At 51.7% G+C, this 23447-nt stretch overlaps 1 protein-coding gene and 1 non-coding gene across 3 annotated transcripts in view; both read left to right on the forward strand.

The window, feature by feature from the left end:
- The window catches only part of RNF220 (ring finger protein 220), a 208570-nt gene that overhangs the window by 63274 nt on the left and 121849 nt on the right, over positions 1-23447 (forward strand). The gene's annotated exons all lie outside the window — the stretch shown is intronic.
- LOC119940473 lies at positions 10257-10363 on the forward strand. The gene has a single exon (XR_005454951.1). It is a non-coding gene; the product is annotated as a U6 spliceosomal RNA (small nuclear RNA).

The raw sequence follows: 23447 nt of genomic DNA on the forward strand, positions 1-23447 counted from the left end.
GATCTGGGCTTGTGGGGGCTTCGGTGAGGTTAGCCAGCTCCTCCAGAAGGCTTCCTGCAGGGGAGACCCCCCTCTCCTTCACTCCCCCATGAGAGCCCTGTTGCTCTTCCCTCCCCTCCAGCCCCTTTGTTGACCCCACAAGAAGAACCTCAAGCTTCTGGGGGTTTCCCTTCCTCCTGGAGTCAGAGGGGAAAGAGAGGTGGGAAGAGAGGGAGGGATTTAGTTTCTTTAGTTTTGGATTTCTGTTCTATCGCACTCTCCCATGCGCTCAGTCATAATAATAATGGCATTTATAAAGCGCTTACTACGTGCAAAGCACTGTTCTAAGCGCTGGGGAGGTTACAAGGTGAACAGGTTGTCCCACGGGGTCACAGTCTTCATCCCCATTTTCCAGATGAGGTCCCTGAGGCACAGAGAAGTGAAGTGACTTGCCCAACAGTCACACAGCTGACAAGTGGTGGAGCCGGGATTTGAACCCATGACCTCTGACTCCAAAGCCCGGGCTCTTTCCACTGAGCCACGCTGCTTCCACCGTACAGGGTGAGCGCTCAATAAATATCACTGATTGATTGATTTTAGTCATCCACCCCCACTGTCCAGCCCCTTTAAGCACCCTGGAGATCGATCCGTCAATCAGTCCATCAGTATGCACCTCCCTGTGTCCTTTCACCCCGATAGCCTGACCGGATCGGGGGGTGTCCCCCCCTGGTTGTTGCCTAGTGGGCAGTTGAGATGGGGGACGTCCACGATGGGGTGGACCGGGTGGAGGTCAGAGCAGCAGCGGCCTGCCGAGTGCCCTGCACTGTGCTAGACACTAGGGAAAGAACAATAGAAACACAAGGGACATCTCTGCCCAGACTAAATGGGGGGAGATGAGAGCCAGAGCAATAAGAGTAAGGATTGGGTAATAATAATGATGATGATGGTATTTGTTAAGCGCTTACTATGTGTCAGCCACTGTTCTAAACCCCGGGGCAGTTACAAGCCAATAATAATAATAATAACAGCATTTAGTAAGCACTTACTATGTGCAAAGCACTATTCTAAGCGCTGGGGAGGTTACAGGGTGATCAGGTTATCCCACGGGGGGGCTCACAGTCTTAATCACCATTTTACAGATGAGGTAACCGAAGCACGGAGAAGTTAAGTGACTTGCCCAGAGTCACTCAGCTGGCAATTGGCGGAGCCGGGATTTGAACCCATGACCTCTGACTCCAAAGCCCGGGCTCTTTCCACTGAGCCACGCTGCTTCTCTACACAAATAATATGGAACGCTTTATGAATTTGGGTGTCATCCACGCGCAGGGTCAGACACAGTCCCTGTCCCACACGGGGGGCTCACAGTCTTAATCCCCATTTGACAGATGAGGTCACTGAGGCCCAGAGAAGCGAAGTGACTTGCCCAAGGTCACAAAGCAGACAAGTGGCAGAGCCAGGATGAGAATGAGCCGGGATGAGGCCCGTACCCACCAGGCCTTGCTGGGAGTTGAACGACTATGCCACGATTTCGTGGATGAGTGAGTTTCCCTCATTGAACGCAGCTGATATGGGCCGGTGAGAGGGCAGAGGGTGGAGAGTGCCCCAGAGTGATCCGGGGGGCGGGCAAGGGAGACTTCCCAAGCACTTAGTCCAGTGCTCTGCACACAGTAAGCACTCTATAAATACGACAATGAATGAATGAGACTGTCCCGCCAGTTTATGCCATGCTGGCCACAAAGGCTGGGCATGATCTACTATTGGTCTGACTGAGTGGAGGAGGGTTGGGCACGGGCCCGGCTTCCTGCTACCCACCTCAGGGCAACAAGGATTTGGGCCAACAATGCCCGGCCCTGAGGGCTGGTATTTATTAAGCACTTACTATAGTATTGGTATTTATTTATTAAGTGCTTACAATGTGCCAGGCTCTGTACTAGGCACTGGGGCAAATATAAGCTAGGCAGATTGCCCACAGTCAATGTCCCACACAGCGCTCACCATCTTAATCCCCATTCATTCATTCATTCATTCAATCGTATTTATTGAGCGCTTACTGTGTGCAGAGCACTGGACTAAGCGCTTGGGAAGTACAAGTGGGCAACATATAGAGACAGTCCCTACCCACCAGTGGACTCACTTTACCGATGATGTAATTGAGACCCGGAGAATAATAATAATACTAATTGTGGTATTTTTAAGCACTTAATAATAATAATGGCATTTATTAAGCACTTACTATGTGCAAAGCACTGCTCTAAGTGCTGGGGAGGGTACAAGGTGATCGGGTTATCCCAAGGGGGCTTACAGTCTCAATCCCCATTTTCCAGATGAGGTAACTGAGGCCCAGAGAAGTGAAGTGACTTGCCCAAAGTCACCCAGCTGACAAATTGGCTGAGCCGGGATTTGAACCCATGACCTCTGACTCCAAAGTCCACGCTCTTTCCACTGAGCCACGCTGCTTCACTTACTATGTGCCAGGCACTGTACTAAGCACTGGGTTAGGTACAAGCTAATCATTCATTCATTCAATCATATTTATTGAGCGCTTACTGTGTGCAGAGCACTGTACTAAGCACTTGGGAAGTACAAGTTGGCAACATATAGAGACGGTCCCTACCCAACAATGGGCTCGCAGTCTAGAAGGGGGACGCAGTCCCTGTCCTACATGGGGCTCACAGTCATTTTGCAGATGAGGTAACTGAGGCACAGAAAAGTGAAGCGACTTGCTCAAGGTCACCCAGCAGACAAGGGGCAGAGGCAGGATTAGAACCCAGGTCCTCCTCACTCCCAGGCCTGGGCTCCGTCCACTAGACCACGCCGCTTCTCTACCTCTTCCTACTTCCCCGGCTGGGCATCAAGGATCCTAGTTTCACACCTGGGATTTATTCCTCTCCCGCTTTCCTCCCACAGGCCCTTGGTCCTGTGGCCTGAGGGCAGGAATTGTGTCCCCAGGGGCGCTCAGAGCACTCGATTCCATCCATCAAGCAGCCGATTCATTGAGAGTATTGACTGGGCACCTTCTGCGTGTAGAACACTAAGCAGCGTGGCTCAGTGGAAAGAGCCTGGGCTTTGGAATCAGAGGTCATGGGTTCGAATCCCAGCTCCGCCACATCATCATCATCATCATCAATCATATTTATTGAGCGCTTACTATGTGCAGAGCACTGTACTAAGCGCTTGGGAAGTACAAATTGGCAACATATAGAGACAGTCCCTACCCAACAGTGGGCTCACAGTCTAAAAAGTGGGCTCACAGTCTAAAAATGTCACACATGTCTGCTGTGTGACCTTGGGCAAGTCACTTAACTTCTCTGAGCCTCAGTTACCTCATCTGTAGAATGGGGATTAAGACTGTGAACCCCACATGGGACAACCTGATCACTTTGTATCCCCCCCAGCGCTTAGAACAGTGCTTTGCACATAGTAAGCGCTTAACAAATGCCAACATTATTATTACAGCTGGAGCATGATCCCAAACGGAGGCCATTTGCTCTCTTCCCAAGCACGCTGGGCCATACAGGGAAACTGAGGCACCAAGCGGGGCCGATCGCCGACCTCGGGGGGCAGTCACCAGCCGAGCCGGGACCCGCGGGCCGGAATCTAGTGGGGACTGGGAGAGTTCAAGCCACCAGGAGGGCACCGATTGAGTGCCCCGCTGAGCGTGATGTAGTGGCTAGAACACAGGCCTGGGACCCAGAAGGTCATGGGTTCTAATCCCGGTTCCGCCACTTGTCTGCCGTGTGACTCTGGGAAAGTCACTTCACTTCTCCGTGCCCGTTCCCTCATTTGTAAAACAGGGATTGAGACCGGGAGCCCCCCATGGGAGAGGGACTGTGTCCGGCCCGATGGGCTCGTATCCGCCCCGGCGCTCAGTTCAGCGCCTGGCGCTTAGTAAGCGCTTAACAAGTGCCACAAGCAGGACAGTTGAGTGAACAGACCGGAACGGGGCCCTCAAGGAGGGGAAGGCCCCAGCTCTCCTCTCGGGAAGTTTGGGCCGGTGGAGATTCCATCTTGGAAGGCCGGGATCCCTCTCCGCCCGCTCCCTCTCGCTCCCTCTCGGGAACTGGTGCATCGGTAAGTGCTACTTAAGAAAACACATGGTCGTCCCCTTGAAACAAGCCCCCCTCCGTCCCCCCCCAGCTCCCACCGACACCTTTCTTTATTCCGCCCAAACCTCACCGAGGGGAATTCGAAACAACTGTGGTGATAAATCCGCCTGCAGATAATTGGCAAGAAAACAACACTTGTGCAGTATATAACGTTTTATGGTTGTTTCATGTACTTTATTATAATACTAATGAGCAGTTATATATCAGGAGCTAACTGCACGCCGGATTAGCTTGTTAGCATGATATGAAATGGCAGGGCAAACAGTCCAGACTCCTTGCCTGCCTTCCTGCTTCCCCCACCTCTCTCCCTACCCCTCAGCCCCATTTGCACTCGGTAATTAGTATGCAAATTAGGCTCCAGGACCACACAAGTTCTAGTATATTACAAGGGCTTTATTATGCTCTTGTGAGGAGATGATGGAAACAGCCCATGACAGTGTTTATCTCACTACCCCTCTCCTTTCTCATTCTCTCTCTCTTTTTCTCTCTCTCTGTGTCTCATACATTCATACACACACAAACACACACACACACTCTCTCACTCACAGACACACACACACACATACACTCTCTCTTTCTCACTCTCTCTCCCTCCCTCCCACATCTTGACAGAGTAAGAACCCCCAGAACTGGACATCCAAACTGTTCAGCTTCTCAAAGTCCCACCAGCCCGTCCCTCTCCTCACTAATAATAATAAAGATGGCATTTATTAAGCGCTTACTATGTGCCAAGCACTGTTCTAAGCGCTGGGGAGGTTACACGGTGATCAGGTTGTCCCCCGGGGGGGCTCACCGTCTTCATCCCCATTTTACAGATGAGGTAACTGAGGCCCAGAGAAGTGACGTACGTACGTATTATTACTCTATTTAATAATAATAATGATGGCATTTATTAAGTGCTTACTATGTGCAAAGCACTGTTTTAAGCGCTGGGGAGGTTACAAGGTGATCAGGTTGTCCCATGTGGGGCTCACAGTCTTCATCCCCATTTTACAGATGAGGTAACTGAGGCCCAGAGAAGTGAAGTGACTTGCCCAAAGTCACACAGCTGACAATTGGCAGAGCTGGGATTTGAACCCATGACCTCTGACTCCAGAGCCCGGGCTCTTTCCACTGACTATTCTATTTATTTTATTTTGTTAATGTTTTGTTCTCTGTCTCCCCCTTTTAGACTGTGAGCCCATGTTGGGTAGGGACCGTCTCTATATGTTGCCAACTTGGACTTCCCAAGCACTTAGTACAGTGCTCTGCACACAGTAAGCGCTCAATAAATACAATTGATTGATTGATTGATTGATTAAAGTGACATGCCCAGAGTCACACAGCTGACGATTGGTGGAGCCGGGATTTGAACCCATGACCTGTGACTCCACAGCCCGGGCTCTTTCCACTGAGCCCATCTCTCTCCTTTCATTCATTCATTCATTCATTCATTCATTCAATCGTATTTATTTTAATGATGGCATTTATTAAGCGCTTACTATGTGCAAAGCACTGTTCTAAGCGCTGGGGAGGCTACAAGGTGATCAGGTTGTCCCACGGGGGGGCTCACAGTCTTAATCCCCATTTTACAGATGAGGGAACTGAGGCCCAGAGAAGCAAAGTGACTTGCCCAAAGTCACACAGCTGACAAGGGGCGGAGCCGGGATTTGAACCCATGACCTCTGACTCCAAAGCCCGGACTCTTTCCACTGAGCCACGCTGCTTCTCAAGCGCTCTTTATTGAGCGCTTAGTGTGTGCAGAGCACTGTACTAAGCGCTTGGGAAGTACAAGTCGGCAACATCTAGAGACGGTCCCTACCCAACAGTGGGCTCACAGTCTAGAAGGGGGAGACAGAGAACAAAACAAAACATATTAACCAAATAAAATAAATAGAATAGTCGTGTGACTTTGCACGGGTCAGCTTCTCTGTACCTCAGTTACCTCATCTGTAAAATGGAGATCAATAATAATCATTTAATAAGTTTGGCACTTGTTAAGCACTTAATATGTGCCAAGCACTGTTCTAAGCACTGAGGTAGATACAAGTTAATCAGGTGGAACACCGTCGGAGCCCCACATGGGACTCACAGTCTAATCCCCATTTTACAGGTGAGGGAACTGAGGCCCAGAGAAGTTAAGTGATTTGCCCAAGGTCACACAGCAGATGTGGTGGAACCAAGATTAGCACCCATGAACTGCTGACTTTCAAGCCTGTGAGCCCAATTTGGGACAGGGACTGTGTCCAACCTGATTACCTTGTATCTAGAGAAGCAGCGTGGCTCAGTGGAAAGAGCGCGGGCTTGGGTGTCAGAGGTCATGGGTTCGAATCCTGACTCCGCCACTTCATTCATTCATTCAATCGTATTTATTGAGCGCTTACTGTGTGCAGAGCACTGTACTAAGCGCTTGGGAAGTACAAGTTGGCACCACTTGTCACTGGTGTGGCCTTGGGCAAGCCACTTCACTTCTCTGTGCCTGTTACCTCACCTGTAAAATGGATATTAAGACTGTGAGCCCCACGTGGGACAACCTGATCACCTTGTATCCCCCCCAGCGCTTAGAACAGTGCTTCGCACATAGTAAGCGTTTAACAAATACCATCATTATTATTATTATTACTCCAGCGCTTAGTACAGGGCCTGGCACAGAGTAAGTGCTTAGCAAATTCCACAATTATTATTATGTGGCCAAGCTCTGTTCTAACAGCTGGGGTAGATACAAGATCGTTCCAGGCCAGAGGGAGAACCTACCACGGGCGAGATTAGACGAGATCAGGGCACAAAGAGCACGCTGGCACATGTGTTCTCCTAAGCTCTTAGTATGACACTCTGCACACAGTAAAATCTCGCTAAATACCAAATAAGTACCCCCCTTCCAACTTTCCTCCCTGTGGACGGAGGCCGGGGATGGCAGGGGAACTTCCAGAGACCCTCTCCCAGGCCGGGACCCAAAGCCCAGCGTTTCCGAGGCCTGGGGCCTTGGATGGAAGAGGGAATCCGAAGTCCCAAGAAAAATATCCCAGGACTCCAGGAGCACTTAGCATAAGGAAGAAGAGAGAAAAATCAGTGGAGCAGGCAGTTTTTGTTAAGCTCTGAACTGTACCACATATAACCCCTGACAGGCCCTGCCTGATGTGAGCTCCTCAAATGGACCACAAGAGACTCATTAGAAAAAACAAATATTATCGTACGCTGAAATGATTTATGGAGAAAAATGAAAAATTTTTTGCTCCTGCGTCCCCCTCCCGCTCCCATGTCCCCTCCTCCCCTGGCTTTCTTGAGGGGGGAGTAATTTACGGCCCCAAACCCCGGCAAAAGCTCGGCGGAGCTCTGAGCTGATCACTCCTGCAAACTGCCTACATTTGATTTTTATTAGTGACTTAAAACTTCCTTTTTTTTCTTTATCGTCCTGGGTGAACCAAAATACATTTTAATGTCTGCTGCTCCGGAATTTAATGGTGATCTCCCCCCCAGCCCCGCCAACAGCACGAAAGCACACAATCTCTAAGTTCTCCAGCAGAAGCGGGAAGGAGGGAGAGAGAGGGAAGGGAGAGATAGAGACAGAGAGACACACAAAGAGGGAGAGTTGGATTAATAAAAATAATTGTGGTATTTTAGGTTTGTGCTAAGCACTGTACTGAGCACTGGGGCAGATACAATGTTACCAGCTGGGACACAGTCCTTGTCTTGTTGGGGTTTGAAGTCTAAAGGGGGAGGTTGACAGGAGCGAAGTACAAATGAGGAAACCGAGGGACAGAGAAGTTAGAAGGGGCATGGCCTAGTGGCCAGAGCACCAGCTAGTGAGTCAGAGGACTTGGGTTCCGATCTCGACTCCGCCACTTCTCTGCTGTATGACCTTGGGTAAGTCACTTCGCTTCCGTGGGCCTCAGTCACCTCATCTGAAGACTGCGAGCCCCATGTGGGGCAGGGACTGCGTCCAACCCGATTACTTTGTATCTACCTTAGAACAGTGCTTGGCACATAGTAAGCGCTTGCCAAATACCAATTATTATTATTGTTGGAAATTAGTTGGCTTTCCCCGATGACAGAGCTGGGATTGCAAAGTCCTCAAGGGCAGGCCCTGGGTTTGATCACTTGGTGTGACCACAATAAATAGTGTCTGGTGATGAGGTCTGGAATGTAGGTACCCAACGGAGAATAACAGCGAACTTATATTTTGCCAAAGCTTCTTCACTTTGGCGATTTCATCTCATCCTTCCCAGGCCCCCAGGAGGAGACCTGATCACCTTGTATCCTCCCCAGCGCTTAGAACAGTGCTTTGCACATAGTAAGCGCTTAACAAATACCATTATTATTATTCATCATCATCATCAATCATATTTATTGAGCGCTTACTGTGTGCAGAGCACTGTACTAAGCGCTTGGGAAGTACAAGTTGGCAACATATAGAGACAGTCCCTACCCAACAGTGGGCTCACAGTCTAAAAGGGGGAGACAGAGAACAAAACCAAATTATCATTATTGTTCTCAGCCCCCTTTTACAGCTAAAGAAATTGGGGCCCAGAGAGTTTGAGTGGCTTGCCTGAGGGCACCCAGCATGGCCGGGGTACCGGCGGGATTAGAACCCAGGTCTCCTGACTCTCAGGCCTGTGCTGTGCCCATTAGTGTACCCTGCTCCCACCCACGGCTGCCGCTGCCTGGGATCTCTCGTGGCCCAAGCCGGGATCAATCAACCAATCAATTGTATTTATTGAGTGCTTACTGTGTGCAGAGCACTGTACTAAGCGCTTGGGAAGTACAAGTTGGCAACATACAGAGACAGTCCCTACCCAGCAGTGGGCTCACAGTCTAAAAGGGAGGGATGGCCCTCATATAGGATGGCACCATTGACATAAGTGCGATCCTGTCTGATTCTCTCACACCAGTAGAGACTTTGCCCTGGCTTATCCTGGCACCTTGACCTTGGTCTATTCTGTTTATTTTATTTTGTTAATATGTTTGGTTTTGTTCTCTGTCTCCCCCTTCTAGACTGTGAGCCCACTGTTGGGTAGGGACTGTCTCTATGTGGTGCCAACTTGTACTTCCCAAGCGCTTAGTCCAGTGCTCTGCACACAGTAAGCGCTCAATAAATACGATTGATTGATTGATTGATGTTGGGGGGGCTGGTGTCCACTCTGAACCGGGGAACCGGGGGGTCCCCCAGCCTGCTGCCTCAGGGAATCCCACGTGTTGCCGTTTTCAGCCAAGCCAAAAATTGAGTGACCTTTGTGGGTTCTTCTCCTCTGTCTGCCTTCGGCCTAGCTGAGCGTTTGTTTGTTTTAGTGCATTGTTTTCCTCCCAATCTACCTTTGTGGCTCCCTCGCAGAGTTTGCCACGTATCTCCTCTCCTCTCTGTTTCTCCCTCTGTCTGGAGTCCTGGGTTTGGTATTTACTTAGTACTGAACTTTACTAGACTGTGAGCCCACTGTTGGGTAGGGACTGTCTCTATATGTTGCCAACTTGTACTTCCCAAGTGCTTAGTACAGTGCTCTGCACACAGTAAGTACTCAATAAATACGATTGATTGATTGAAGTACTGGGAAGGAGGCCTTCCCAGTCTGAGCCCCCTCCTTCCTCTCTCCTTCCTCCCCCTCTCCACCCCCCCGCCTTCCCTCCTTCCCTTCCCCACAGCACCTGTATATATGTATATATGTTTGCACGTATTTATTACTCTATTTATTTATTTATTTTACTTGTACATATCTATTCTATTTATTTTATTTTGTTAATATGTTTGGTTTTGTTCTCTGTCTCCCCCTTCTAGACTGTGAGCCCACTGTTGGGTAGGGACTGTCTCTATATGTTGCCAACTTGGACTTCCCAAGCGCTTAGTACAGTGCTCTGCACACAGTAAGCGCTCAATAAATATGATTGATTGATTGATTGATTGATCTCAGCCAGGACTGTCAGTGGCCTCTGGCCAGCCAGGAAGTGGCTGCCGTTCGTAGTGCCAATCATCTGGTGGGGTCAGTGGGAGGGTGGCCATTTATCTGGTTTTATAGTGGACAGGTCCCGTGTCCAGCTGGTCGGCTCCAGTCCCGATCCTTTTAGTAATAACAGTAATGATGGTATTTGTTAAGCGCTTACTATTTCTAGCCTGTGAGCCCACTGTTGGGTAGGGACCATCTCTATATGTTGCCAACTTGTACTTCCCAAGCACTTAGTACAGTGCTCTGCATACAGTAAACGGTGCTCGCTTCGGCAGCACATATACTAAAATTGGAATGATACAGTGAAGATTAGCATGGCCCCTGCGCAAGGATGACACACAAATTCGTGAAGCATTCCATATTTTTTTTCTTCTAGACTGTGAGCCCACTGTTGGGTAGGGACCGTCTCTATATGTTGCCAACTTGTACTTCCCAAGCGCTTAGTACAGTGCTCTGCACACAGTAAGCGCTCAATAAATGCGATTGAATGAATGAATGAATAAATACGATTGAATGAATGAATGTGCCAAGCACTGTTCTAAGCAATGGGGTAGATACAAGGTCATCAGGTTGTCCCACATGGGGCTCACAAATCCCCATTTGACAGATGAAGATGAGAAGCAGCGTGGCTCAGTGGAAAGAGCCCGGGCTTTGGAGTCAGAGGTCACGGGTTCAAATTCCGGCTCTGCCAATCGTCAGCTGTGTGACTTTGGGGCAAGTCACTTCACTTCTCTGGGCCTCAGTTCCCTCATCTGTAAAATGGGGATGAAGACTGGGAGCCCCCCGTGGGACAACCTGATCACCTTGTAACCTCCCTAGCACTTAGAACAGTGCTTTGCACATAGTAAGCGCTTAATAAATGCCATTATTATTATTATTATTAGATGAGGTAACTGAGGCACAGAGAAGTTAAGTGACTTTCCCAGAGTCACACAACTGATGAGTGGCAGAGCCGGGATTAGAACCCTATTATTATTATATTATTACTCTATTTATTTTACTTGTACATATTTACAATCCTATTTATTTTCTTAATGATGTGCATCTAGCTTTATTTCTATTTACTCTGATGACTTAACACCTGTCCACATGCTTTGTTTTGTTGTCTACCTCCCCCTTCTAGACTGTGAGCCCGTTGTTGGGTAGGGACCGTCTCTAGTTGTTGCCAACTTGGACTTCCAAGCGCTTAGTACAGTGCTCTGCACACAGTAAGCGCTCAATAAATATGATTGAATGAGTGAACGAATGAACCCACAAACTCTGACTCCCAAGCCCGGGCTCTTTCCATTAAGCCACGCTGCTTCTCTGTGTCTGGTGTTTTTAATTTAAACCCATCCATTAATCGGTAGATTTTATTGAGCATACCTTATGCCCCGTAGTCTTAAATGTCCAACAACTCGCCAGGTTTACTCTGTGCCCAGCACTGTACGAAACGCTGGGATAGACACATGATCATCTCAAGGCCCTACTCCCTTCAGGGCCCTACTGAGAGCTCACCTCCTCCAGGAGGCCTTCCCAGACTGAGCCCCTTCCTTCCTCTCCCCCTCGTCCCCCTCTCCATCCCCCCATCTTACCTCCTTCCCTTCCCCACAGCACCTGTATATATGTATATATGTTTGTACATATTTATTACTCTATTTATTTATTGATTTATTTTACTTGTACATATCTATTCTATTTATTTTATTTTGTTAGTATGTTTGGTTTTGTTCTCTGTCTCCCCCTTTCAGACTGTGAGCCCACTGTTGGGTAGGGACTGTCTCTATATGTTGCCAATTGTACTTCCCAAGCGCTTAGTACAGTGCTCTGCACACAGTAAGCGCTCAATAAATACGATTGATGATCATCATCATCATCATCAGGTGCCACACGAAGCTAACAATCTAAGTAGGAGGGAGAACTGGTATTGAATCTTCTAGACTGTGAGCCCGCTGTTGGGTAGGGACCGTCTCTGTATGTTGCCATCCTGTACTTCCCAAGTGCTTAGTACAGTGCTCTGCACACAGTAAGCGCTCAATAAATACGATTGAATGAATGAATGAATGAATGAATCCCCATTTTGCCAATTAGGGAACTGAGGCGCAGAGAAGCAAAGTGACTTGGCCAAGGTCACGCAGCAGATGAGTGGCGGAGCCAGGATTAGAACCCAGGGCCCTCAACTTCCAGGCCCGAACTCCTTCCTCTAGGCCGTGCTGCTGTCTGTTGCTTGTGTTACGGGGACTGCTGGGGGTTGAAGGGGGCGGGGGTCTTCTTGTCAGATCAAAATAATAATAATAATAATAATAATGATGGCATTTATTAAGCACTTACTATGTGCAAAGCACCATTCTAAGTGCTGGGGAGGTTACAAGGTGATCAGGTTGTCCCACAGGGGGGCTCACAGTCTTAATCCCCGTTTTCCAGATAAGGTCACTGAGGCCCAGACAAGTGAAGCGACTTGCCTAAAGTCACCCAGCTGACAGTTGGCGGAGCCGGGATTTGAACCCATGACCTCCGACTCCAAAGCCCGGGCTCTTTCCCCTGATGCTAGGTGGTGTGGCTCCGAAGTAAATGCCCCTGGATTTTAATTTTTCACATTTTCCTCACATTATTAGTCACTGGTATCAATGATAATGATGACGGGAAGGCGGCGGGGTCAGAGGGCAGGGGTCAGAGGGAGGCGCTGGGCAGCCCGGTCGAACACGGCTCGGTTCCGAAGCGGCCGGCCCCGCGGCCAGTGCTGGGGGCGGCTGTCCGGCCCGGTCAGTGCCTCGGAGGGAGGGGTCCCTGGCCTGGGGGGGGACCCGGGGACCGTTCCCCCGTCCCACGGGGTTGGTTCAAGGCTGTCCATCCCCTCGCCCCCTCCTACCTCACCTCCCTTCGCTCCTTCTCCAGCCCAGCCCGCACCCTCCGCTCCTCTGCCGCCGCTCACCTCCTCACTGGGCCTCCTTCTCGCCCGTCCCGCCGTCGACCCCCGGCCCACGTCCTCCCCCTGGCCCGGAATGCCCTCCCTCCGCAAATCTGCCAAGCTAGCTCTCTTCCTCCCTTCAAAACCCTACTGAGAGCTCACCTCCTCCAGGAGGCCTTCCCAGACTGAGCCCCCCCATTCCTCTCCCCCTCCCCATCACCCCCGCCCTACCTCCTTCCCCTCCCCACAGCACCCGTATAGATGTTTGTACAGATTTATCACTCTATTTTACTTGTCCGTATGTACTATTCATTTTGTTAATGATGTGCACCTAGCTTTATTTCTATTTGTTCTGACGACTTGACGCCTGTCCACATGTTCTGTTTTGTCATCTGTCTCCCCCTTCTAGACTGTGAGCCCATTGTTTAGTTGTCTGTCTCCCCCTTCTAGACTGTGAGCCCGCTGTTGGGTAGGGACCATCTCTAGATGTTGCCAACTTGTACTTCCCAAGCGCCTAGTCCAGTGCTCTGCACACAGTAAGCGCTCGATAAATACGATTGAATGAATGAATGAATAGGGACTGTCTCTATCTGTTGCCGACTTGGACTTCCCAAGCGCCTAGTCCGGTGCTCTGCACACAGTAAGCGCTCGATAAATACGATTGGATGAATGAACGAATAGGGACCGTCTCTATCTGTTGCCGACTTGGACTTCCCAAGCGCCTAGTCCGGTGCTCTGCACACAGTAAGCGCTCGATAAATACGATTGGATGAATGAACGAATAGGGACCGTCTCTATCTGTTGCCGACTTGGACTTCCCAAGCGCCTAGTCCGGTGCTCTGCACACAGTAAGCGCTCGATAAATACGATTGGATGAATGGTTCCGGCTGGGCCTCGGTCATCCCGGGCAGGCAGGGCCCAGCAGTCGGCCCTCCCGTCATTCCTGGAGGGCCGTGATCTCCCGGCGCCGTTGCTAGGGCGGAGGGGGCCCGGGCTGCGATGGGGACGGTTTGGGGGGTGCCCGGGTGGCGGGGCGGGGCTGGGAAGGAGAAGAGGCATTATTCCACTGCTCGGTGGCTAGTTGCCCCTCCCCCCCTTTCTCTGGTCATTCGGCCCCCCTGCCTCCCCCTGCGCCATGCAGTGAGCTTTCCGGAGTGATGGTTATGTGAGCCATTCTCATCCCCTGGGCTTCCTCTTTGTGCAGAGACCTCCCCACCGGACCCCCCACCTTCCACCTCCGCCCCCCAGTCAGCCCCTCGCCTCAACGGAGCCCGGGAGTTAACCGAGGCATTAATGCCCGGTGACACCTGCGGGTTGGCTGGTGGCCGGGCCAGGGAGGGGGGTCGCCCGGCACCGAGGAGGGGGCCGGAGGGGGCGGGGACGCCCAGCTTTGGTGGCTTTATTATGAAGAGCTCAGCAGGCTTGGGGCCTTCCATTGTCCAAGTGGCAAATAAATAAATAGGAGAAAGTAAGTCTTCCCCACGGTTTACCCACGGAGGTTAACAGCTGGACATGACATGACAAATTGGGCCGTGTTCTTTGGGGCCTGATCCTAACCGCAGGGGGAGGGGGACCGGGATGGAGAAAGAGAGAGTGTGTATGTGTGTGTATGCCTGTGGCCTGGGCCGGCCCACAGGGAGAGCGGAGCTGAACGTTTGGGGGGACCCAAGTGCGGACGTGGAGGTGCCCGCCGCTGGTTGTTGGAGAGGAAGAGGCGGCGCGGGGGTGTGGGGGGTCCTCTGTGAGCCCACTGTTGGGTAGGGACCGTCTCTATATGTTGCCAACTTATACTTCCCAAGCGCTTAGGACAGTGCCCTGTACACAGTAAGCGCTCAGTAAATACGACTGAATGATCCAGGACTAAAACCCAAATCCCAGTGTTGGGGATGGATGTGGGAGCCGAGCGGTGGGGGTGGACGTTGGAGCTGAGCGTTGGGTCCGTGCATTAATAATTGTAATTATGGTGTGAAGTGCTTGAGAAGCAGCGTGGCTCAGTGGAAAGAGCCCGGGCTTTGGAGTCAGAGGGCATGGGTTCAGATCCCAGCTCTGCCAGTTGTCAGCTGTGTGAATTCACTTCTCTGGGCCTCATCTGGAGAATGGGGACGAAGACTGTGAGCCCCCCCCCCGTGGGACAACCTGATCACCTTTTAACCTCTCCAGAGCTTAGAACAGTGCTTTGCACATGGTAAGCGCTTAATAAATGCCATCATTAAGTGCTTACTCTGTGCCAGGCTTTGAACCGAGCTCTGGGGTGGATACCAGCGAATCGGGTTGGACACCGTCCCTTTTCATTCATTCATTCATTCAATCGTATTTATTGAGCGCTTACTGTGTGCAGAGCACTGTACTAAGCGTTTGGGAAGTACAAGTTGGCAACATATACAGTCCCTACGCAACAGCGGGCCCTTTCCCACTTGGGGCTCACAGCCTCAATCCCCATTTTACAGGTGAGGTAACTGAGGCGCAGAGAAGTGAATTGAAGCAGCGTGGCTCAGTGGAGAGAGCCCCGGCTTTGGAGTCAGAGGTCACGGGTTCAACTCCCGGCTCCGCCGACTGTCAGCTGGGTGACTTTGGGCAAGTCACTTCACTTCTCTGGGCTTCAGTGACCTCATCTGTAAAATGGGGACGAAGACTGTGAGCCCCCCGTGGGACAACCTGATCACCTTGTAACCTCCCCAGCGCTTAGAACAGTGCTTTGCACAGAGTAAGCGCTTAACAAGTACCATCATTATCCCAGCTCCACCAATTGCCAGCTGCGCGACTTTGGGCAAGTCACTTCACTTCTCTGTGCCTCAGTTCCCTCATCTGTAAAATGAGGATTAAGGCTGTGAGCCCCCCCGTGGGACAACTTGATCACAGTGTAACCTCCCCAGCGCTTAGAACAGTGCACTACACATAGTAAGTGCTTAATAAATGCTATGATTATTATTATTGTTATTATTATTTGCCCAAGGCAGGTGAGGGGCGGAGCTGGGCGTTGGGGCTGGATGTTGGAGCTGAGTGTTGGGGGTGGACAATGCAGCTGGATAGCAGGGCTGGGTGGCCAGGTGCGGTCATCCGGGGGCAGGTAAAAAAAAAAAGAAAGACTTGGAGCCCACACACAAATGCAAACTCACAAGTATGCATATGCAGACAAACACATACACACAAGGTCACGCATACCCCTGGGGGCATACGGTCCTGCTGGTTTCCCGGCTGGGGCGGGGGGCTTAGGCTAGGCCTGGGGCTGGCCAGAAGGTAGACACTCCATCCCAGCCTTGACCGGCCATGGCATTTCACCGCTTTTGTGTCTCCCGCAGAGCTGGGGAATTAGTCGGATATCCGTCTGCGAGTGGCTTCTTGAACCCTGGCGGGTTTAGCTGCCCAGATCCTTGCTCTGGGACGGGCGGGCAGTGGAAACAGAGGCCATGAGGAGTCCCCGCTCACCGCACACAAATAACATACAAACCTTCCCCAAACATACACAAATGCGTCCATCCTAAGGACAAGGCCGAGTCTGGAGCCACTTCCGACTGTCCCCAGAACCTTCACCCCTTTGGTCCCTGCCCTTGCTCTCCCGTTGGCCCAAAGAGGGGCAACTTCTTTCTAGGCTGGAGTCTGGGGAGCCTGCTGAGTGGTGGTCGGGGGCGGAGGGGGTCCTGCCCTCAGGATCCTGGGGAATCTGGGCCCTTTGGGAATCTCCCATCCAGTGCCTGTCATCCAAGAGCCACCAGGCCTGAGAGAAGTTCGCGGAATGGAAACTGGGGGCCGAGCCAGGGGTCGCCCGTATGCTGGGCAGCCCCCGGGGCACCGCCCTCTCTGGGTGCGGATGGTGCCAGGATCCGTGGGGATGACCCGTTGTTCCCTAGGCCCAGGAACGTGGGCGGCAATGTTTGAGCTGCCGTAGTGTCAGGGGGGGAAGAGGGGCTTGTTGGTGGGTAGGGACTGTCTCTATATGTTGCCAACTTGTACTTCCCAAGCACTTAGTACAGTGCTCTGCACACAGTAAGCGCTCAATAAATACGATTGATGATGATGATGATGACTGCTTGGGACTCGGTCACCAGAAGCCGGGGTGGCAAGTGTTGATAAGGAGGAGCAGAAGGGGGCTTGGGGGCTGGGTGGTCTGACTTCTGGAGGAGGGCGAAGTGAGGTCTGGGCACAGCCGGAGGATGCCGGAGGCAGAAGGGGGATGAGACCGGGGGCCTCTCCTGGCGGGGTCCGAGCCGGGGTGACCGGGAGCGGGCCCGGGTCACCGGGGGAAGGGATCGCAGGACGTTCACAAGGAAGAGGGGCCCCGGCCGGGGACCGGAAGGAGGAGGACGGAAGGGGCTGCTTCTGTTGCCGTGGCGACTGAACAGGATGAACTTGCTGCAGGCTGGCATCTCCCCTGCGCCCCCCCACCCCATCATCTGCAGGCACGCTTTCCCCAGGGCATCTGGTGACCAGAACCCAAGAGCCCCCCACCCCCCGACTCCCATGACTGATGGTGAGGGGGTGGAGCCGGGGGGCGGCCAGCTGGGGGACGGAGGCACCGGTTGCCAGGGCCCGGCACCTGGACGGACGTGGCTCGCAGAGTGTGGGGCAGGGAGCCGGGGCGGGGGGAGCCCTGGGATCTTTCATCTTCCAGGAAGCCCCCCACCCTACCCCCGGCCACCACAGCTCCCCCATATAATATTCCACCCGGCCCCCGGCCTGATTGAATTTGGAAGCCATTGTTTACAGACGTCTGGCTGTAGAGGGGGATTTATTGAATTTTCCATGAAATGTTGCTCCCCTAATGCTGTAAAGTCTCAGCTGCCCACACATCAGAAGAGGCCGGCCCGGAGGGTCAGGTTACCCAGAGGCAAGCCCGCTCTGAAGGCGGCACTGCGCTCTCAGGGGCGGGGGCGGCGGGGAGGGGAGCGGGTGAGGAGAGGTCTCCAGTTGGGGTTCGGATGGGATGGGCCCCAATTAGAGGGTCCCAGCCCTGGATTGAGGGAGGGCAGCGGGGCTCGGGGTTGCCTCGATTCTCACCCTGCCCATGCCCACCTGGCCGCCGCGTGACTTTGACCGACTGGCTTGACTTCTCCGGGTCTCAGTGGCTTTATCTGAAAAATGGGGATTCAGTACCAGCTCTCAGACTGTGAGTCCCATATGGGACGGGGACTGTATAAAATAAATAAATAAATAATGATGCCGTTTATTAAGCGCTTACTATGTGCAAAGCACTGTTCTAAGCGCTGGGGAGGATACAAGGTGATCAGGTTGTCCCACGGGGTGCTCGCAGTCTTAATCCCCATTTTACAGATGAGGGAACTCAGGCCCAGAGAAGTTAAGTGACTTGCCCAAAGTCACACAGCTGACAATTGGCAGAGTCGGGATTTGAACCTATGACCTCTGATTCCAAAGCCCGGGCTCTTTCCACTGAGCCACGCTGCTTCTCCTGTCTGATTCTCGTCTACGGACCCCAGTGCGTAGTAAGGTGCTTGCCACATAGGAAGCCCTTAATAAATACCACAGTTCATTCATTCATACTTATTATTAAGCGCTTACTGTGTGCAGAGCACTGTACTGAGCGCTTGGGAAAGTACAATACAACAATAAACAGTAATATTCCCTGCCCACAAGGAGCTCACAATCTAGAGGGGGGAAACAGACATCAATGCAAATAAATCAAATGACAGATATATACCTAAGTGCTGTGGGCTACAGTTATAATAATAATAATAATAATAATAATAATAATGATGATGGCATTTGTTAAGCGCTTACTATGTGCAGAGCACTGTTCTAAGCGCTGGGGGGGGATACAAGGTGATCAAGTTGTCCCACGTGGGGCTCACAGTCTTAATCCCCATTTTACAGATGAGGTAACTGAGGCTCAGAGAAGTTAAGTGACTTGCCCAAGGTCACACAGTTGTTGTTATTATCTTAGGGGCTTCCTCGGAGTGACTGTTTCAACAGTGCTTGGCACATAGTAAGCGCTTAACAAATGACATCATCATTATTATTATTATCCCGCCCCGTGCCAATCTGAGCCAGCTGCCCGCCTCCCACCGGCCCTGGCCGTCTTAATCCCCAATCAATCAATCATATTTATTGAGCGCTTACTGTGTGCAGAGCACTGTACTAAGCGCTTGGGAAGTACAAGTTGGCAACATATAGAGACAGTCCCTACCCAACAGTGGGCTCACAGTCTGGAAGATAATAATGGCATTTATTAAGCACTGACTCTGTGCGAAGCACTGTTCTAAGCACTGGGGAGGTTGCAAGGTGATCAGGTTGTCCCACGGCAGGCTCACAGTCTTCATCCCCATTTGAGAGATGAGGAAACTGAGGCCCAGAGAAGTGACTTGTCCAAAGTCACACTGCTGACAGTTGGTGGAGCCGGGATTTGAACCCATGACCTCTGACTTCAAAGCCCAGGCTCTTTCCATTGAGCCACGCTGCTTCTTCAGTTTTCCAGTTGAAGGAACTGAGGCCCAGAGAAGTGAAGTGTCTTGCCCAGGGCCACCCAGCAGACAAGACAAGTGGCGGAGGTGGAATTAGAATCCAGGTCCCCGCTGCCCGTGTTTGTGGGAGGGGTATAGCGGATGGGGAGCAGCCAGTAGGGTGGAGACCCCCGTCCTCTCTAGCATCTCCATCCCGCTCCGCGCCCCCTCTCTGGAGGGACAACGGACAGCATCAGTGGGGTCCTGGGGGGACAGGACCCCCATTCCTCTCCTGGCCTCCTTAGACAGCGCCACATCCACTGGTGGGGGGCCGGAGGGTGTTTTCTCAGATTGGAGCGGTGTGTTTGTTTTGGGGGCCCGATCTCCCATCTGGTCGGACTTCAAACGGGAGCGGCGGAGGGGCTGACCCGCCACCACGGGCCCCGCTGCGGGCCGCACGGAGTGGGGGGCCCCGACTCCCCGCGCCGGGCCCTTGGGGTCACCCAGAATCAGGTCAGCTGGGACTCGGGGCCCGGGGACGGGGGCGGCGGTCCTGCCCCAAAGATGGGAGATGGGAGCTAATAAATCTCTGGGTGTCTTTACGCCCACACAAACACACACATAAGCACACACACACACACCCTGCCCGGCCAGAGATCAATATGTTTGGACATTATATTCAGTCAAGCGTGCCCGGGGGAGGGGCCGGTGGGGAGGGGTGGAAGACCCGGGCCATCAATTCTATTTATTTTATTTTGTTAATATGTTTTGTTTCGTTCTCTGTTTCCCCCTTCTAGACTGTGAGCCCACTGTTGGGTAGGGACCGTCTCTAGATGTTGCCAACCAAGGGCTTAGTACAGTGCTCTGCACACAGTAAGTGCTCAATAAATATGATTGATTGATTGATTGATGGGGTCCTTAGCTGGTAAATTCTGTGCCTGGGCCTTGACTCCTGGGCCTCAGCTTCCTATCTCTCGAGTCAGGAGGGTTGACTATTACTCTATTTATTTATTTATTACTCTATTTATTTTACTTGTACATATTTATTCTATTTATTTTACTTTGTTAATATGTTTTGTTTTGTTCTCTGTCTCCCCCTTCTAGACTGTGAGCCCACTGTTGGGTAGGGACCGTCTCTATATGTTGCCAACTTGGACTTTCCAAGTGCTTAGTACAGTGCTCTGCACACAGTAAGCGCTCAATAAATACGATTGATTGATTGATTGATGGGGTCCTTGGCTGGTAAGTTCTGTGCCTGGGCCCTGACTCCTGGGCCTCAGTTTCCTATCTCTCGAGTCAGGAGGGCTGACTGTTACTCTATTTATTTATTTATTACTCTATTTTATTTGTACATATTCATTCTATTTATTTTACTTTGTTAATATGTTTTGTTTTGTTCTCTGTCTCCCCCTTCTAGAGTGTGAGCCCACTGTTAGGTAGGGACCGTCTCTGTATGTTGCCAACTTGGACTTCCCAAGCGCTTAGTACAGTGCTCTGCACACAGTAAGCGCTCAATAAATACGATTGAATGAATGAATGAATGAATGAATGAATGAGAATCAATCAATCAGTCAATCGTATTTATTGAGCGCTTACTGTGTGCAGAGCACTGTACTAAGCGCTTGGGAAGTACAAGGTGGCAACACATGAGAACCACGGGTGGCACCTCTCTTGGAGAGGGATTGGGTTGCTGTTCTGATCCTGCCTCAGCTCTACTCCTTCCTCTCTTCTCCCATTCCCATCCTGGCCTTCCTATTCCTCCTCCCTCCTTCCCAGCCCCCTCAGCTTCTCCCTTTCTCCCCCAGCCTCCTCAGACGGGCACAGTCCGGAGATTCATTCAGTCAGTCAGTCGTATTTATTGAGCGCTTACTGTGTGCAGAGCACTGGACTAAGCGCTTGGGAAGTACAAGTTGGCGACATATAGAGACGGTCCCTAAAAAGGTTGGCTATTCTTCCTGCCAGGGGAATCTAGGCCTGTTGGCAGGGGCGGAGGTGGAGATGGGCAGGGGTGGGCTTGGAGGTAAGCGCGTAGTACAGTGCTAAGCGCTTAGTACAGTGCTCTGCACACAGCAAGAGCTCAATAAATACAATTGATGATGATGATCTCCCCCACCCCCTTCTGGCTCTCCTCCCCGCCCCCCAAGCTCTGTTGTGACTCCTAACAAGGCTTCCAGTAAGCTCTCCCCCCGCCGCGAAGAGCCGAGAGGCCGTGGCTAGCCCTTCTCAGCTATCGAGCGGATGGTGTCGGTAATAATAATAATAATAATAATAATAATAATAATAATAATGGCATTTTTATTAAGCGCTTACTACATGCAAAGCACTGTTCTAAGCGCTGGGGAGGTTACAAGGTGATCAGGTTGTCCCGCGGGGGGCTCGCAATCTTAATCCTCGTTTTACAGGTGAGGTAACTGAGGCCCGGAGAAGTTAAGTGACTTGCCCAAAGTCACACAGCTGACAATTGGCGGAGCTGGGATTTGAACCCATGACCTCTGACTCCAAAGCCAGGAGGAGCCCGATGGAGGTTCGGGCCTGGTGGAGGTCGCTCCGAGCGGGAACGAGGTCATCCATCCTGGGGGTGGGCTCGGATTCGGCTGGGGCAGATGCGGGGGAGAAGTCAGGGGCAGAGGGAAGAGGAGACCGGACACTAAGATGCACCCCATCCCCAAGCCCCGGAGGAGTAGTGAGCCCCTGGTGGGATCCATTCATTCATTCAATCGTATTTATTGAGCTCTTACTGTGTGCAGAGCACTGTAGTAGGCGCTTGGAAAGTACAATTCAGCAACAAAGAGAGACAGTCCCTGCCCACAGCGGGCTCACAGGCTACAAGGGGGGAGACAGACCTCAAAAAAGAGAAACAGGCATCAATAGCATCAATATAAATATTCATTCATTCAATCAGTCGTATTTATTGAGCGCTTACTGTGTGCACAGCACTGTACTAAGCGCTTGGGAAGTCCAATTTGGCAACATATAGAGACGGTCCCTACCCAACAGCGGGCTCACAGTCTAGAAGGGGGAGACAGGAGCAGACAGAGGGTGAGGGGACAGGACTGGGGCAGGCACTGTACTAGGCGTTTGGAAAGTACAATTCAGCAACAAAGAGAGACAGTCCCTGCCCACAGCGGGCTCACAGGCTACAAGGGGAATGGGATCCGACCCCCTCTCGCTTCCCGTCTTCCTCCCTGGGCTTCCGGAGATTAAGGAGCGGGAAGAGCAGAGGGGCAGGGGCAGTTCTGGTCAGATGGTGGGCAGATAGCCGCCCTTGGGTAGGGTTACCGACGCGGGCCGCCGTCCCACCCATCAGTCTTGACCCCGTTCAGGGGACTCTTCAGGCCTCCCTGGAAAGGAAAGGGAATTGGATCCCTTCCATTAAGCCAATCAATATCCAGTTCTGCACGGAGCGGGCGCTGGCGGGGGCAGCCGAGGCGAGATGGGGCGGGGGGCACGGCCTGGGCGGCGGAGGGGGTCTCTGGGCTCTGGCTCCCGCCTGCCCTCCGGACCCCAAGGACCGCCACACCGCAGAGCTCTGCATATCATTGCATTATCCTCTCTGAAGCGCGTGGTACAATGACCTGCACCCAGGAAGCGCTCAATAAATACGATTCAGTGACTGGTCAGCGCTTAGAACAGTGCTTTGCACATAGTAAGCACTTAACAAATGCCATCATCATGATCATCGGAGAGGGAATGGGGTTGGGGGAAGATGCCTGCTCTAGATTCGTGAGTGTTTGTCCACGTCAGTTTGTGAGACTTCTCCCTCCTTGCCTCTAAACTCCTAAAGGATGAGGGTGAGGGGGCGGTCGCGAAGCCCCCGTTCAGTGACGTGCCCATAGGAGGAGGTCCAGTAAGTAATAATAATAATAATAATAATAATAACAATAATAATAATAATGACATTTGTTGGGTAGGGACTGTCTCTATATGTTGCCAACTTGTACTTCCCAAGCGCTTAGTCCAGTGCTCTGCACACAGTAAGCGCTCAATAAATAGGATTGATTGATTGATTGATTAAACGCTTACTATGTGCGGAGCACTGTTCGAAGCGCTGATCAAGGGATCAAGTTGTCCCATGTGGGACTCACAGTCTTAATCCCCATTTTACAGATGAGGTAACTGAGGCTCTCTATATGTTGCCAACTTGTACTTCCCAAGCGCTTAGGACAGTGCT

Source organism: Tachyglossus aculeatus, chromosome 18, assembly GCF_015852505.1.
Source record: "Tachyglossus aculeatus isolate mTacAcu1 chromosome 18, mTacAcu1.pri, whole genome shotgun sequence".
Lineage (NCBI taxonomy): Eukaryota > Metazoa > Chordata > Mammalia > Monotremata > Tachyglossidae > Tachyglossus > Tachyglossus aculeatus.